The sequence below is a fragment of the Hemiscyllium ocellatum genome, chromosome 39 (genome assembly GCF_020745735.1).
Source record: "Hemiscyllium ocellatum isolate sHemOce1 chromosome 39, sHemOce1.pat.X.cur, whole genome shotgun sequence".
Classification (NCBI taxonomy): Eukaryota; Metazoa; Chordata; class Chondrichthyes; order Orectolobiformes; family Hemiscylliidae; genus Hemiscyllium; species Hemiscyllium ocellatum.
In genome coordinates, this window is record NC_083439.1 from 8,875,571 (window position 1) to 8,888,211 (window position 12,641).

General features: G+C 39.9%; 1 protein-coding gene across 6 annotated transcripts in view; it reads left to right on the forward strand.

Annotated features, from left to right (window-relative positions):
* Positions 1 to 1,908: 1,908 nt before the first annotated feature.
* The window catches only part of LOC132834294 (D-glucuronyl C5-epimerase-like), a 100,950-nt gene continuing 90,217 nt past the window's right edge, over positions 1,909 to 12,641 (forward strand). The window contains exons 1-2 of one of the 6 annotated variants that reach the window (XM_060853024.1): positions 1,909 to 2,125; positions 2,903 to 2,984. The gene's annotated coding sequence lies outside the window, so the exon portion shown is untranslated. Of the gene's footprint in view, positions 2,126 to 2,415; positions 2,712 to 2,902; positions 2,985 to 12,641 lie in introns of those variants that run through there. The other 5 variants (XM_060853020.1, XM_060853022.1, XM_060853025.1 and 2 more) reach the window with 5 other exon arrangements.

Consider the following 12,641-nt stretch of genomic DNA (forward strand, 5'->3'; position numbering starts at 1 on the left):
TTATAACAAGATATTATGGTAGAAAAAAATCAACAGTTTGGTCAAAGAGATTAGGTTTTAAGAAGTTCCTTAAAGAATGAAAGTGACAGAGAGGTTTAGGGATGGAACTCCAGAATTTCAGGCCCAAGCAAGTGAAGATCTGCATGCCAATAGCACAGCAATTAAAATTCACAATGATAAGAGACCAGAAGTAGAGGACTGCTGATGTCTACTTATATGAAATAGAAGGAGTGGGCCATTTTGCTCGACAGGAATCATGGGTGAATGGGATCTGATGAGTGTTAGGGCAAAGGCAAAATAGTTGGAGGTTACTTCAAGTTTTCGAGTAAAATGCAGCAAAGGTGCTGTATACATGGCTTAATTACTTTTTCTCTTCACAGAAAAAGCCAATGATAGCACAGAAATCATATGTCTTCCCTCATGACCTCACTCTCCTATCATTGTATTGTCCTTCAGCCCATATCCAACTAATGCTAGTTACGAGTATTCCTCTTTACAATGTTGCACTATTGATGGCCAAACCTTCAACTTTATAGGTTCTCACCTCACTACCCAGCCTTCCTCCTTCAATACATTAAAGCATATCCCTTCAACTAGGTTTTTGTTATCTTCCTTATAGATGAGAACATAAGATGAATCAAAGAAAACCAAAGTAGCCATTTGGCCCATCAAGGCTGCTCCACCATTCAATGAGACCAGCTACCTAGGTTCAATTCCAGCCTCGGGCAATTATCTGTGTGGAGTTTGCACACTCTCCCAGTGCCTGCGTGGGTTTCCTCCCACAATCCAAAGATGTGCAAGTTAGGTGAACTACCTTTGCTAAATTGCCCTTAATGTTCAGGGATGTGTAGGGTAGGTGCATTAGTCAGGTGTAAATTAGGGGAATGGTTCGGGTGGAGGCACGAAGTGCCTGTTACCACACTGTCAGGATTCTATAACATTTTCTGTTTTTATTTCACATTCCCAACATATAAACACATAAGGAACAAGTGGTAGGTCAGTCAGCCCTTCTCACTATTCAATAAGGGGATGACTAATCTGTGCCAGCATGGAGTAGGCAGGAATTATATCAGCCCATGCTCTAGTTGAATGGTAGAATTGTGTTGAGGGGCTGAGAAGCAGACACGGAATCCCTACATTGAGAAAGGAAGACGTTCAGCCTATCGAGTCCATGACAACTCTCTGAACAGCATCCCATCCAGACCCACTCCTTTCCCTGTAACACATTCCTGAACACTGAGGCAATTTAGCATGGCCAATTAATCTAATCTGCAGATTTTTGGTTTGTGAAAGGAAACCGGAGCACCGGGTGGAAAGCCATACCTTTGCTCCTCACTCACAATTTAGCAACCTTGGGGTGAGGGGAGACGTGAGAAGGAATATAGAGGGGGGGGGGAAACGTTAGGCAGACAAAGAAAATTGTTGTCCACCTCCAGTTATCGGTGCACTCCTTTCACATTCATCCCCCATCATGGTAAATACCATGGCTTTCTGAAGAAGGGTCACTGAACTCGAAACATTAACTCTGTTACTCTCTCTGTAGATGCTACAACACTTTTCTGTTTTTGTTTCTGGCCCAGATGCTACTTGGTCCAAGCAACCCAAGAGGCAGCTTCACCCTGCCTCGCAACTCCATTGGCCGGGCCGGTCTGACCAATCAGCAAACACGCTCCCCGGAATTGCCAATCGAGTGCCACCGGTGCATGTGATTGACAGCTGACTGCCGCCCCGTCTCCAACCCCAACAAAGACCGCGGGATCCGATTGGTTGAAGTACCCTCGACGCCCCGCCACATTCACGCGCCGGGGGCGGGGCCACCTGTCAACCGCCTGCATGGCGTGACGTCGGCCACTAGTCAACTCGAGCCGCGGCCTCCATCCACATTGCCCCCCCCCCCGCCCACCCCACAGCCGCCCCTCAAAATAAAACAAAAACTCCAGAGGAAAAGAATCCACGGCTGCTTCAGCGAGGCTAAAGATCAACCCCCCTCCATGAAGGGTAGCAAGAGCGAGGCCTTACTGCGATATGCGAGCGAGTTAGTGCCACATTGCAAAAAGAAAAAAAATCCGTGATTAATTTTTTTTAAAGAGAAGTGGATTTGCGGTCCGGATTACCTTTGGTTCAGGTAGGCCGCTTCAACAGTGCGAATGAAACCGGCTTTCATCCGATTTATTTATTTACCTGTCGCTGCATTCAATGCCTTCCCTTTGGAAAGGGCGGCTGGCGGCGCTCGCGCGGAAACAGTTGGCCCCCAACGAATACCCGCCTCCCCGCCTGTGCGCTGCAGCGGATTGGTCGGCCGGTTCCAAGGGGGCGGTGTTCAAATCCGGCCGCTGATTGGTCGACTCACGTGTAGCTCACAGGCTGAATCAGGTGCGCATGCGTACTCCCTCCCCACCACCCCACCTCCTTCCGGGTGTCTGACTGCCCGGGGATGTAGTTGGTGAGCGGCGCTCCTGCCTGCCTTTTCACCGGTAAGGTGTTCCCGTGCAGAGTTAGGAGCGTTGTACCGATTGATCTCTATGGTTTCCCTTCCTTCACACCGTGTGCCCGCCTGCGTACGTGTCTCTTGCACTCCTGAAAATGTTACATTTGCAGGAAATAATAGTAGACCGGAGGTTGGGGAAAAAGAACTGAAGTACGACAAACCTTCTGGTGTCAAAATCAGTGCCTCTGTTGTGATGACTGAACGCCTTCTGTGGGACTGAAATGTAAGGCGTTTGGGTTTTTTTGTTCAATCGAGATAATCAGTTTTTGGCACATCAGTAGTTGAGAATGCGCCCTCTGTTAATTTTCTTTCTTTCTGTTTTCCCCTTTTTTTTACCTTCATAAAATACCGTGTGTGTATTTTACTGCGATGCTTGCTTTATCTCGTGTAGTAGAATTAGATCTTTTTTTTAAGATGGTGCGTGTGGAATACCAAAATCTCAAGTTCGACATCGTACGGAAAATTATTGGACTAGCATTTAGTGAGAAAGTAACAGGTACGCCAATCGATGCTACTCCATGAGATTAGAATTTTTATTTTGTTAGTGAAAGTTCTCTAATCTAGTATAATTTATTTATTAAATGCTAACTTTACGTTCTCTCTCTTGTTTAATCTCGTCTGTTGTTTGCTAAGCATCTTTGAAAATCTATTGAGGTAAAAATTAAAATGAGCAAAAGGCTGAACTCGAATATTACCAAATCTGATTTGAAAATGTGAGGTTTTTGATAGAATTTTGAAATGCAGTACTGTATATTGAAGAGGCACAGTATTCATCCCATGGTTTTATATTGTTTTATGCAACTCCAGACAAGTCCTTCAATCTATGAATTTAAAATATGGATTGTTAGTTACTGTCCAGTTTTTTTATGTTGCTTTATTTAAAATTGTGTATTAATTCAGCTGGAGTTTGAAACATGAGCATAATTCTGTCTAATGACATTAGCATTTCAATTAATTGTAAATAGATTTTTGTGAAATTTTATTTCTACAATATCCATCTAAGAAATGCCAAAAACAGAAGTAAAATTCAGAAGTAAAATCAATTTGGTTTGTCTTTTGAAGTACATTAAGATGAGATGTGGTACATGTTGATTTGCAGTTTTCGCTGGTGGTGGGAGCAATTTGTGATGGGAAGTTAGGAGAAGCGGGGAAGAAGGTTGTCACAACATTTAACCATGTTTGCTCAAAGTGCACTTTTCTCTTGAAGTGTGTTGCTGTTGAACATGCCTCTGGATAACACTGCACAAAGTTGTTACTGGACCACTGTAATGTGGTTTGTGAAGGATCTGTGATGACTGTTCAGTTCAGTTTAGACCCCCCTTAACATCAATTTGACGAGAGAAGTATCAAAGTTTCAACTTGCATTCTGAACTTTTTCATGGGAAAAGATGATAAATCTTACTATTGCCCATTCATAGTCTGTGTTATTCTGATTTTTAATTTGTAAATGCATGTGTATTTATTTATTTGCTTTAGTGAGTAGGAATGAAAAATGGATATTGTCTATCAGATGTATTTATTTTTTTAATAACTAAGTGACTTTGCTTTATCTGTTCATTGTATCACATTCAATATCAGTGCAACGGGGAAGCTGTCAATTTATTGTGAAGCCTAATATATAACGCATTGATCTATTTTCAGTTTCCTCTCATCCTGCGGCAGCATATGTATTGACGATTCTTTATCACAGTTATTTGAAAACAACACACTTTCTATAAGCATTCCAATGCTTTTTAAAATAAATAAAGCTTTGGATGGATTGCATGATATGTGAGATATTGTTTGGATCATTTGTCTTCAGTCTGTTTCGTTGCCCTTGTCTGAAATGTACTGTGGCCGACATTTATTTCCATAAATGTGATCATCAGATTTTTGCAAATACATTTTTAAAATTTAGATCATTTATTGTATAAACAAATGTTAATTTATTGAAATTAGAAAGTTGTGCTTGATATTATGAGTGCAAATCTTAGTAACAAACTAAGATAACAATCAATCATGCTTCAATATTTCTATTACAAGAAAGCTTTTTAAAAAAGTGAATTAAAAGCATGATTTTTTTTCCTTCTATGATTTTGCAGAATTTTGGTTTTTTTTAAACACTTATCTTTATGCAAACCTAAAACAAAAAAGTTTGCGAAGAAATTAATCGTGCATCACATGTGGACAGATTCTTATGAAAATAAAATTGTCTGTTGGCACTTGCATTCTTTTTATTCAGATATTTGTTCCTGGGGTGTGGTTGAGCCTGAAGCACTAAAGGCCATATTTGCCTTAAGGACACTGTACTTGAATGTAGGGTTTGCACTGTCCCTATCTGAAGGAAGTTTAATGAGGGAAATGAATGGTTCCTTAACACATTGTTTTACTACAGTGCAGCTTGAATTTTGATCTTTGGGTGACTATTCTAGTGCTTTAATCCAAAGGCCACCACGCCATCAGTTCCTCTGTCATCTTTCTTTTTAAGCTCTTGATTTACCTCAGATATGCATGGAAAAAGTGTGAATCAGCATGAGAGCTTGACGCAAGGTTTCTCCCTTTATCCTGTAAAAATTTTAGTATCTAATTTACTTCCTGAATGGATAAGATTGGGAGTGAGTCTATGGTTTTGTGACATTTGCAGGTTTCTAAATATCTCTAAGCTAAATTGCATGTTCAATTTTTAAAAAAGTATTTTTCTTCTCCCTTACAAATCCCTCTCCCCACAATCTGTACCAGATCCTTGTTCTCCATTAGGTGGGCGTTATTTAGATGATTGCTTTTTTTGTTTTTCTACTATAATTGAATGACTCACCAATTCATCATACATTATGCTTTCTAGACTTTTCTAAAGTAACAAGTCATTGAAACGTTTCACTAGTTTGTGTTTTTATGTCATTTGGAAGTTAGAGAAGTGTTTCACTGCCAGTTATTTTATTGTGTAGACACTGGTGTGTTGATTTAATGGTAATAAATACTGGACTTGCCCATCACACCCTGTGACGGATATCTTTTGTTTTTGAAAAACTCACTTGTGTATGTCACAAATTAATTGACCAGTCACTTCCTTTGACCTAGGAAGAACTGTTTTACTCCTGTTGGAATGGTGTCATGCAATTTGTACTTGTAGACAAATCAAGTCTGTAATGAATGTCTTTTGAAAATGGAATGGGACATGAAGATTTGTTTGTTTAAAAATTACGTTTCGTGGCTAACTTCTATAGTATCTGCTTATATTCAGGTATTTGAAAGCATGAATTTTGCGAAATACTTTTTTTTGTTAACCTCAATCTATTGTCAATGGATGACTATTGATGCAGCTTCTGAAAGTACTGCCCTTTTCCACTGTGTCTCTTAATTAGCTTATCCAATTAGAGACAGAGTGAACTGAAGCCTACATTATTTTGATTATTTTGCTCTCAGCCCAATAGGAGTGGTAATACTGAGGTGAATAACCCTTTGCCTAGTATTTTCTCCTATTAAAGCTGTATATAAATGTATGATTTAGTTCTGAACTTTGCTTCAGAGGTTTGGTGCATTCTAACATTCTCTTCCAATGTTATGATTTCTATTTGTACGACAGATATTTTGCACACGTAAATTGTAGTAATGCACCTTTTTCATGCCCAAAGTAGTTGGAGCAGACTGATCCTGTTCGTTCTATTTAGAGTCATAGAGATATATAGTATGGAAACAGGCCCTTCAGTCTGGAGTAAATAATGGTACATAATTGAAAAACGATGGTATAATCAGGGAATGTTGGATTATTGGGCCAAAATTAGTTTCAGGGTTTAACAGTAAGTGTTTCAACAACATTTTGAGGACTGCTCTGTACCAAATACAGAATTTAAAATAAAAACAAAATTTGTTACTTTGTAAAACTGCAGGTGGACTTTTAATAATTCAAATTAAATGTAACTTCAGATTGATCCAAATACGTTGATCTCTGAGAATACATACTGTTGATTTGTATCCATCTGCTTTGAATTCTGTTAGCCATCTCTAATTATTTTGAATATTAGTTTTTGCTAACAGATTAAGTCAGATGACAAAACAGAATGATGTATTGAATTATTCAGGCTTGTATGTGGAATGTTTCCTTTGGGCAAAGTTTATCATGATTATACTTGCTTTTTTAAGTTGATCTGAGAGCATGGCATTATTCCAAGAGCCTAAAAAACCTTCAATCTACTCGAGCCGGTTAGAGCTTCCAATATACTGTAGCTTTAGTAGAAATAATATGTAGCTATTTAGAGTTTACAGGCTGAAATATTTTCTGGTTGCTATTACAAAGAATTCAATTTGAAATACAACAACAATTAGGCATGCTTAAATTATTTCCATGTGTAACTTTCCCAGCAGTGTTATTGGATATAAATATATTAAATCTAGGGTTATGCTTCCAAAATGATGTCACTTATACATTCCAGTAATCAAAATGGTTCAGGGGTTAGAGGTACAAAGATAGAACTCGAGGCTGATACTGAAATATCAACTGTCCAACAATCAGGCATTTCATTTTGTTAAAAAAAATGCTATTTCTTTCTTAGATGTATGGGGCTTGTCAAATACTCACTTTTTATTATTGTTGTTGTTGTTGTTTATGGATAATATTATGTTTTTGGAGAGACACTTCATTTCTTACAAAGAAAAGGCCATCTTCCAATTTGTCAAATGTTCAAACTTATTTATTTATCCTAATTGCAAAATGATTGATTAATTGACTGTTTAATATTTACAAATATTGAAAATCTTGTAATTAGCAACAAGTGTGTTTTTAGATTAGCTCCAAAGAAATAACTAGTTACCTTTTTTTAATCCACCCTATGCATTTACCATCCACCCTATGCATTTACCAATTAATGTACTTATATAGAAATTGGAGATAATACATGAGGGTTTAGAATTGCATCCATGTCAAATGTACATTCAATAATGCCGCAGCATTTATTAAATTAAACGTTTTTTGAGGCTTGTAGTAAGGTGACACAGGTGAATATTGTAATATTTTTCCCCAACATGACAATGCTCTGTAGTGCCAGTGAAATTCATCTAAAAACCATTGACTTATTTCAGCTTATGTTAGAACAGTGATGAAGGCAAATCAGGAATGTATACCATATTTTATACACCTATTTTTCATTTAAATGTTAGGGCATATGAATTTAAATTACTCAATGTTAGATTTTTTTTGCACTGATGGTAGAGTGAACTATGTAAATGGATTAGAAGTGCAACATTGAACAGAATATTGCAATTCCTGTCATTCAACTTTGGTTTACCTCTGGCTGATCTTTTCATGACAGAAGAAATTGGTAAATTAACTGAAGCAGTCCAAGCCTCAATGCAACAATACCTGGATATTATTCGGGCTTAGGTTCAGAAAAGATCTACAAGGATGTTGTTAGGATTAGAGGGTTTGAGCTACATGGAGAGGCTGAATAGGCTGGGGCTGTTTTTTCTGGAATGTTAGAGGCTGAAAGATGACTTTTAGAGGTTTCTAAGATCATGAGTGGCATGGATAGGATGAATAGCCAAGGCCTTTTGCCTGGAGTGGGAGAGTCCAAAACTAGAGGTTTAGGGTGAGAGGGGAAAGATATAAAAGGAACCTAAGGGGCAACTTTTTCATGCAAAGGATGGTGTATGTATGGAATGAACAACAAGAGGAAATGGTGGTGGCTGTTACAATGACAACATTTAAGAAGGATCTAGATGGGTATATGAATAGGGAGGGATATTGGACAAATGTGGCAGTTGGGACTAGGTTAATTTAGGCTATCTGGTCAGCATTGTGAGTTGGACCAAAAAGTCTGTTTCTATGCTGTACCTCTCTAAGACTCTATGACTCTAAGTGACAAATAACATTCATTCCATAGAAGCGCTGGGCAATGACTGTCTCCACCATCACCCCATGACATTCACTGGCATCATCATCATCATCATCATCATCATCATCATCACTAAATTCCTGACAAACAACGTCCTAGGGGTTACCATTGCCCAGATACTGAAATCTATTAGTCGTATAAAATACCGCACAAGCAAGTCAGACTCTAGGAATCTTGCTCGATGCCATCCAGGAGAGTGCAACTGCTTGATTGGCACTGCATCCACAAACGTTTGTTCACTCTTCCATCACCGCCACCTCTCAGCAGTTGTGTATTAATAGCTACAAGATACACTGCAGAAATTTGCCAAGGCTCCTTTTGTGCCTTCCAACTCCACAACCACCACCATCTAAAAGGGTAATGCACATATGGGAACACCACCTCTGCAAGTTCCCTTGCAAGCTTCTCTTCATCTGGATAGTATTGCTGGGTCAAACTCCTGGAACTCCATTTCCCAACAGCATGTAAGTCTATCTATAGCAAATGAACTTTAATTGTTCCAGAAAGCAGCTTAGCTAACTTTTTCAAGGGCACCTATGTATGTGCACTAAATTCTGGCCCAGGCTGCGAAGCCACATCTCATGAATAAGTAAAAAGTTCCCGTGATTGTGTGCTGTATTACTGCGTTGTTCCGGATTGCAGTGTGTAAGTTGTCATCTCCCTGACCTTCAAATTGGTAGACAATTCTGTTATATAAAATATGGTGCAGCGTGGGTAAAGAAGGTACCATTGACCAAGGACCACATATGAGCACTTGAAATATAATTTGCATGCAGACTTCAAACAGTATGTATTAATTATAACACTTTATTTACATTGTGTCATAGAGATGTACAGCATGGACACAGACCCTTCGGTTCAACCTGTCCATGTCGACCAGATATCCCAACCCAATCTAGTCCCACTTGCCAGCACCCGGCCCATATCCCTCCAAACCTTTCCTATTCATATTTACATCCAAATGCCTCTTAAATGTTGCAATTGTACCAGCCCCCACCACTTCCTCTGGCAGCTCATTCCATACACGTACCACCCTATGCGTGAAAAAGTTGCCTCTTAGGTCTCTTTTATATCTTTCCCTTCTCACCCTAAACCTATGCCCTCTAGTTCTGGACCCCCAGACCCCAGGGAAAAGACTTTGCCTATTTACCCTATTCATGCCCCTCATAATTTTGTAAACCTCTATAAGATCACCCCTCAGCCTCCGATGCTCCAGGGAAAACAGCCCCAGCCTGTTCAGCCTCTCCCTATAGCTCAAATCCTCCAACCCTGGCAATATCCTTTTAATCTTTTCTGAACCCTTTCAAGTTTCACAACATCTTTCATATAGGAAGGAGACCAGAATTGCACGCAATATCCCAACAGTGGCCTCACCAATGTCCTGTACAGCTGCAACATGACTTCCCAACTCCTGTACTCAATACTCTGACCAATAAAAGAAAACATACCAATCGCCGCCTTCATTCTCCGATCCACCTGCAACTCCAAGGTCTCTTTGTTCAGCAACACTCCCTGGGACCTTACCATTAAGTGTATAAGTCCTGTTAAGATTTGCAAAATTCCGCACCTTGCGTTTATCTGAATTAAACTCCATCTGCCACTTCTCAGCCCATTGGCCCATCTGGTCAAGATCCCGTTGTAATCTGAGGTATCCACTTGCTGTCCACTACACTTCCAATTTTGCTGTCATCTGCAAACTTACCAACTATACCTCTTATGCTCGCATCCAAATCATTTATGTAATGGATTCCGCACTGATCCTTGTGGCACTCCAGTAGTCACAGGCCTCTAGTGTGAAAAACAACCTTCCACCGCCACCCTCTGTCTTCTACCTTTGAGCCGGTTCTGTATCCAAATGTCTAGTTCTCCCTGTATTCTGTGAGATCTAACCTTGCTAATCAGTCTCCCATGGGGAACCTTGTCGAATGCTATACTGAAGTCCATATAGATCATGTCTACTGCTCTGCCCTCATCAATCCTCTTTGTTACTTCAAATTTGTGAGACATGATTTCCCACATGTGAAGCCATGTTGACTATCCTTAATCATTCCTTGCCTTTCCAAATACATATACATCCTGTCCCTCAGGATTCCCTCCAACAACTTGCTCACCACCCACACTAGGCTCATTGGTCTATAGTTCGCTGGCTTGTCCTTACCACCTTTCTTAAACAGTGACACCGCGTTAGTCAACCTCTAGTCTTCTGGCACCTGACATTATCGATGATACAAATATCTCAGTAAGAGGCCCAGCAATCACTTCTCTAGCTTCCCACAGGGTTCTATGGTACGGTTGATCAGGTCCTGGGGATTTTAGTTGAAAATGTGTTGCTGGTTAAAGCACAGCAGGTCAGGCAGCATCCAAGGAATAGGAAATTCGACGTTTCGGGCATAAGCCCTTCATCAGGATGATGAAGGGCTTATGCCCGAAACGTCGAATTTCCTATTCCTTGGATGCTGCCTGACCTGCTGTGCTTTAACCAGCAACACATTTTCAACTGTGATCTCCAGCATCTGCAGACCTCATTTTTTTTTCCTGGGGATTTTATCCACCTTTGTATTTCAAGACATCCAGCACTTCCTCCTCTGTAATATGGACATTTTGCAAGGTGTCACCATCTATTTCCCTACAGTCTATATCTCCCATATTCTTTTCCACAGTAAATACTGATGCAAAAGACTTGTTTAGTATCTCCCCCATTTTCTGTGACTCCACACAAAGGCCACTTTGCTGATCTTTAAGGGGCCCAATTCTCTCCATAGTTACCCTTTTGTCCTTAATATATTTTGTAAAAACCCTTTGGATTCTCCTTAATTCTATTTGCCAAAGCTATCTCATGTCCCCTTTTTTGCCGTCATGATTTCCCTCTTAAGTATACTCCTACTAAGGATTCACTCGATCTATCCTGTCTATACCTGACATATGCTTCCTTCTTTTTCTTAACCAAACCCTCAATTTCTTTAGTCATCCCTATACCTACCGGCCTTTCCTTTCACCCTGACAGGAATATACTTTCTCTGGATTCTCGTTATCTCATTTCTGAAGGCATCCCATTTTTCCAGCTGTCCATTTCCCTGCGAACATCTGCCTCCAATCGGCTTTTGAAAGTTCTTGCGTAATACCGTCAAAATTGGCCTTTTTCCAATTTAGAATTTCAACTGTTAGATCTGGTCTATCCTTTTCCATCACTATTTTAAATCTAATAGAATTATGGTCACTGGCCCCAAAGTGCTCCCCCATTGACACCTCAGTCACCTGCCCTGCCTTATTTCCCAAGAGTAGGTCAAGTTTTGCACCTTCTCTAGTAGATGCATCCACATACTGAATCAGAAAATTGTCTTGTACGCACTTAACAAATTCCTCTCTATCTAAACCTTTAACACTATGGCAGTCTCAGTTTATGTTTGGGAAGTTAAAATCCCTTACCACAACCATCCTATTATTCTTACAGATAGCTGAGATCTCCTTACAATTTCCCTCTGACTATTAGGGGGTCTATAATACGATCCCAATAAGGTGACCATCCCTTTCTTATACCTCAGTTACATCCAGGGAAGTTATTTGGGTGAATTCCCAGGAATATCCTCCCTGAGCACAGCTGTAATGCTATCCTTATCAAAAATGCCACTACTCCTCCTCTCTTGCCTTCCTTTCTATCCTTCGAGTAGCATTTGTATCCTGGACCATTAAGCTGCCAGTCCTGCCCATCCCTGAGCCATGTTTCTGTAATTGCAATGATATCCCAGTCCCATGTTCCTAACCATGCCCTGAGTTAATCTGTCTTCCCTCTTAGGCCCCTTGCATTGAAGTGATGCTTTTCATGTGAAGATATGTTTCAAAGCTGTTGTCAGGAGGGAATAATGGAGATAAAATTAGAGGTGAGGCAGGAGATTTAGAAAAAATGACTGAAGGTGTTGTCAACAAAATATGCTTTGAGCTTTTTAAAAGGTCACAAGTTGAGACAAGTCCGATGAATGCATAAAGATGTGATGGCCGCAGCCTACTGTGTGTAATGAAGTTGATACTGCACTGTAAGTCAGTTGTGAATAGAACAATTGGGATATATAGTTGTGGCATGCATGAAGGAATTTGCAATGCAGGGTTAGGAATCATTGGTCAGTAGGACAGCAGTTGTAAATTAGTGTTTTGGCTCTAGAATCTTTTAATATATTGGTGTATAAGAACAGCTTGGAAATTTTTTTTGCTTAAAACGGACAGTGTTGTACATGGAATGCTAAGAAGTTGGAAGTGAAAGTTGCTAGTAGACTCTGGCACATTTGGAGTTT